Source organism: Meleagris gallopavo, chromosome 8 (genome assembly GCF_000146605.3).
Source record: "Meleagris gallopavo isolate NT-WF06-2002-E0010 breed Aviagen turkey brand Nicholas breeding stock chromosome 8, Turkey_5.1, whole genome shotgun sequence".
In the NCBI taxonomy this organism is placed as follows: Eukaryota; Metazoa; Chordata; class Aves; order Galliformes; family Phasianidae; genus Meleagris; species Meleagris gallopavo.
Window position 1 is genome coordinate 11,669,476 of NC_015018.2, and position 5,701 is coordinate 11,675,176.

General features: G+C 39.1%; 1 protein-coding gene across 8 annotated transcripts in view; it reads right to left on the bottom strand.

The window, feature by feature from the left end:
- Nucleotides 1–5,701, bottom strand: part of ZMIZ1 (zinc finger MIZ-type containing 1) — a 280,166-nt gene that overhangs the window by 45,435 nt on the left and 229,030 nt on the right. The window lies entirely within an intron of this gene.

The window sequence follows — 5,701 nt, forward strand, 5'->3', positions numbered from 1 at the left end:
AGTTGCCTGGGAATGCCGCGGCTGCCACAATGACACCGGCGAACGGACTGTCGCATCTCCCTGCTGAGGTAAGTGGTAAAGGAGAGGATAAGCAGACGGTGGTACCTTCCCCGCCTTCTGAGCTCGAGGAGATGTAACGATGCACGATCCCCTAGCTGAGGTGCTATTCCTCGTTCTCACAACAGCTTTCTCATTTGGAGAAACGACCGATTCCTATTAAAGGCATCGTCGGTATCTAATTAATTCCACGGGTTCGCCTGCACAGGTTGTCGTGCTCTGTGTCAATGAGAGGTCTTTGTTATCGCTATGTAAAATCCGGCAGCGATTTCAGCAGGAATTTCTAAGCCACCCTGTTCTAGGAAAGCCATTAGATCTCCCTCATGCAATTAGTAAAGACTCTTCCTTTTCTTCCTTTGCGATACTACGGAGACTTAAGAAGCCAAGTGTACAGGAACAGTAGAAATAAACAAAATACGTTAATATATCGATAATTCACTCCTTTTGTAATGCATCTACGGAGAAATTCTGGGGAGGGTCCCATTCTCAACTATCAGAATGAATAACAGGCACATGTAATGAAAAGGCATCAAGAAAAACATCAGGTTTAGACAAAATACACGTGTTCATGCTGCCAAATTATCCCCCCCATAAAACATGGAGATAAAAAAGAAGCCGTATTTGACATCACTTATGGCAGGAACGTATTTCTCCGACCCGAGGCTGCATGCAGGGCACAGGCTGCTCTGATAGTCACAGGCACTCCTCCTTCAGTTACAAGACTCCCCACTGTGTTGTATCAAAGAGCTAGGCAAAGTAGAGCTCTCAGTGTCACCATACGGTTATCATGCTGGCAGTCAAAATTGGTAAAAACTAAGGATGTTGACATTGCTGAAGGATTTGTAACTCCGATGCCATCACAAATGAGTTGGTTTCGCAGAGAACAAGTGACAGAGGGAACCTTCACTCCACACGAGGAGAGCAGAATCACCCAGGCTCAGCACAAACCATCTGCTGCTGCAGGCAGCCCTCCTGCAACGAGCAGGAGATAGCTATGCTTCTCACCGAACAGTAAATTGCAATCAAGGAGACACTTTTAGGAACTGGATGTTCACTCTGCCCCAAACACCAGGACTTCAGCTGTCTTTTCAGAGGTAGAGCTATATTTTAAAAACTACTGAAGGCAGACCAAAACCTGGGAAGGTCAGGTTTTGCCTCAGTCAGCAGATACACCTTACATTGTGCTTGCCTCGTCTTTATGAGGGATTTTAAAACTATCAGCTGACACTTATTAAAAAAAAAAAAGCCAAAAACACAAAATAAACCCCAAACTTTTTATCTAGTATACATAGAGCTTAGATGAAAAAATGTAAAGAGTACACTTACATGTACATACCAGTGTATCAAAATGATAGTAGCTGTATTGCTATGCATTATCCTTATAGCAATAGCACTTACTTTGGCACCCTAGTAAGTACAGATGCCCCTCACAGTGCTGTATACACAATAAGAAATGAGCCTTGCCCTCTACCTTTTGCCAAACATGTGAAGAACGCACACTGGAAGAGTATTTAAGTTGCCCATTTACTGTTTTCAGAGCTCTTGCCCATCCATCTCTCCTTTTACCACAACGACTTACCACAAACTTAGCTTACCTAAAATGAAATGCAGATTTTTCACGTGAAAATATTGGAGGTTTAATTATTAACAGCTCATAGTTACACACTTTCAATTTTCAATTAGAGATCTCTAATAACTTGCTTTTAGCTCCAGTACTCTTTCAAGGTTTTACTCTCGTTTCTTCCCATAATAGGAATATACTAAATTTAATGTTAGTGATCCCAGGGGACAAGGTGGGCAAACAGTCTTGGGACAGTATTTTCAAGCAATTACGGTCTTCTTTTTACAATACTCAGAGCATCAGGATCCTTACTTAACACTGTTTTCAATATTTTTTTACTTTAAGTAATGCCACATCTGCAGAAACATTATTAGATTCTGATTTTTTTCCCTCATATTCTACTGATGCTGGATTTTGTCATATCTTGATCTAGAGGACTAAAGAAAGAACATTCTTCCAGAATTGGGAAATACAGAGTTTAACAGAGTACACTGTCTTACATTACCATCTGTTCAGTCCCTAATTACATTTATTTCATAATTATAAAAAAATGAAAAGTCTTTGAAACAATCTTATTTTTCACCTTAACACTTTTAAATTATTTTACAAAGATTGTACCTGCACACCACAGCCATATGCAATAATCATGTGATCTCAGGTTGGATATTATGAAAAATTTCTTCTCAGATGCACTGGAAGAATCTCACCAGGGGGTGGTATAGTCATTGTCCATAGTGGAGAAGAACTGTGGAGAGGTGGCACTGAGGGATGTGGGCAGGGTGGCAGGGGTTGACAGCTGGACTAGATCTTAGTGCTCTTTTTCAACCCTAATGATTCTATGATCCTTCTCTCTGCCCTGATGTATAGAAGAAGCACAACGTACTTGTTTTCATAACAAGTGCCTTGTATACCCAGCACCTGACTTTTCACTTAATTTCCTTCATCTGAACATCCTACAAGCAACTACTACCATCAGCCAAAACAGCCTATGAAGGCCAAATTGAAAAGGCAGCAACCTCTGCAGAAACGTTGACAATGTTGGTACCAGTGTGTTACAGCCAGCTTGTTCCTCATCCTTAACAAACCATGTAAGGGATGGTCCTAATCACCCAGTAGAAGTTCAGACACAGGATCATCGATCTCTTCCAAAAGCTCCTAGCAATGTAAGTTCAGATGTTAGTTAAGCTTTAGGTGGAAAATAAAGGGACAAAACTAACACTAAAATAAAGCACCCTTGTAAAGCAATTCTAACCAATACAATGTATTTGTGGGAATTGCCTGAACATAAAACAATAATGATAATAAATAAAGTATGTACTGTAATATTGAATTACTAGTTAATTCAACCCACTGTTTAGTTTTATCAAAACCTCTGGCATTAAGTCACTTGTGTTAAAAATAACTCTATCTTCATAATTCTCATCAACCTTGACTGCCCTATGCAGACATCACTGTAATTTGCTCACCAACTGCAGGACAGCTGCACAGCTGCCAATGAATACAGAAGACCAACACTTGAAACTAGAGAGAAGACATCAGGAACCTGAAGAACACTCAGGACCACATTCCAGGCTACCACGAACAGCTGCACATCCTCAGGTGTTCATTGACAACAGGAGCTTTACCACAAGCTAGCCAAGAAACAAGCAATCCCCATGTGCCTCCGTGGCTCAGAACCACCTTAGACTGATGGTTCTGATCAGGTGCAAATCTCACTGAGGGGGATGAAAATGGTGCCCGCTGTAACCAAGATTCAATTTGATCCACGATTATTGAGATTCACCACATAATGCAGCAAAGTGTTAAGTAGGGACTTCTTCAAAGCAAAGCAAGGTGTTATTATGATGGTAATTTATACTTATATTGTAGCATTTGCCAAAGATCTTAAAGCATCTTTAAAGGCATAAATCAGCCTCTTTGAGATGTATTTGTCTGTTGTTATAGACATGTCAGACTGGAAAACTACAACACAAAGAAGTTACACTAAGCATGAAATTTCACTCCTCTGTAAAAGGCCAGCCCAAAGACTCTCCTTAAGTCCCCCATAAATCCTTTAAGTAGGGCTTAAATTAGAAATTACACAGGATTAAGGAGGCGGATAGGTCTCATACTGGTCTTTCGGTACCTGAGTCAAATTTACCCATGTAGATCAAGTAAAAAAAAAAAAGTCTAAAAAGAAAATCTATGTATCTCAAATTCAATTTTGAGCTTAGTATTATTACACCTCACAGACATAAAAACAACCAACAGAAACTGAGGGTTTGTTTTTTTTTTTGAGAACCCAGTGCTCACTCTGTACCTACAGCGCATGATTTTGCAGTCGAACCAACCATCTGACATTACAAAGCTGGTATTTCATTGAATTTTTGTTCTACATGCAACTTGCATAGTTATTTACCACTCGATCCCCTTACTTTAAAAATAAATCAGCACAAGGCAATCTCTACTCTGAAAGCATTTTTTGCATGTGTGCAAATCTTTACATGGCTAACATTCTGCTCAATAATATTGTCACTACAGTCCTTGATCTGTCTACCTCAGTTTTCTCTCACAACTCAATTTGCTTTCCCAAAATAAGAAGCTACCCCCAACAATAGACCAGACCTGAATTCTTTCCAACATATGTGCCCACAGTTACTTAACTACAAACCCTTAGATATAGTCTCTTTTGATGTGTTCTTCAGTCAGAATTTATTTAAAATAGCTGAGGCCTGTTACAACTTAGAGACTATACAGCTGTGTTTCTGTAGCAACATGTGCAATGGGAATTGAGAGTCTGACCAGAGTTTTGAGTAACTGTCATTTGTTAAAGTAATGGCAAAGAAAACCTTGTGCTGGCTACTCAACGGTAGTCTGATGACAGGGGAAATTTCTTTTTGTCTGGTGATGTTAAGCAGTCGTCATCCATCCTATATTCCCTTTGTTAAGATATGCAAGGTTTCTGAATACACTCTTGGCTATTCTAATTTCATATCAAGTTCTTCTTCACAACTTAAAGTAGCTGACTACATTAATTACTTGTAGGGAATGCAAAACAGGCTTGGTTGTTGGTTTTCTTTTTGTGATGTTGTTTTTTAATTTGTTTGATTCACACAAAAACCTGTTGAATTAGAGATTGCAATTAACTCTAATACTAAGCTCCGTACCCAAATGTAATCTAACACAAATACAAATTTTGCCTCATCAACAGCTTTATCGCTAGGATTATGTTTAACTGCTTTTCATCTTCTATTTAACAAAGGGAAAACTCACTTCTTCCCTCCTCCATGCCTTATTACTGTCATGTAAACCCATCACACATGGAAAATAAACATTTTCAGCTGGAAAAGGAAGTTGGAGAGTGACAAGATATTTTGTTCTAATGTATCACCTGAGATGTTTTGCACAGTCATGGCTATGGCTAAACTACAGGTGAGAGTACACAATGAAGCAGTGATGCTCCATGGCTGGCTAGTATTTCAAATCCCTAAGATGCTGCAGCAGCTATAGATAAGAACTTATGCCACAGAACTGATTTTTCTAGAGGGATATCTCATAGGTAAACAGCAATAATTTAGAACTGATTCCCAGTGTCTTCTTTAGTAAAACATTTCAAGGGCATTACTCAGGAGAAACTTACAGGGATTGCTTGATACTGGACAGGATGTCCTACTATCAGGTAGAATACTGGGTAAGTTGGTCTTGCCAGAAATGTCACTTTAAGTTTTAGCAGGAGAGAATATTTCAAGTGACAGAGTTCTGGGGTAGAACTGTCATGAAGGAAAAAATAATTGTGTCTTTCTTATCTAGTTATGTATTACACAGCCTCTGTGAGGTATGACAGCGATTTCATCCTTGCTTTATAGACTTAAGGGCAACTCAGGCTAAATCATCAGATGAGAATTGGGAATCTGAAAAATACAAAACTACGTGTAAGAATGTGCATACGCTTTACACACTGTATCACATGTTTCTGTGCAGAATGACTACTAAATTTCATGTTGAATTCTGCAAAGCTTTTCCCAAGGTGCAAAAACTAAGTTGTTTCAATACAGAAATTTTCCTAGGTTTTTTGTTTTATTCATTATAGTTTGGTTGTTTTTT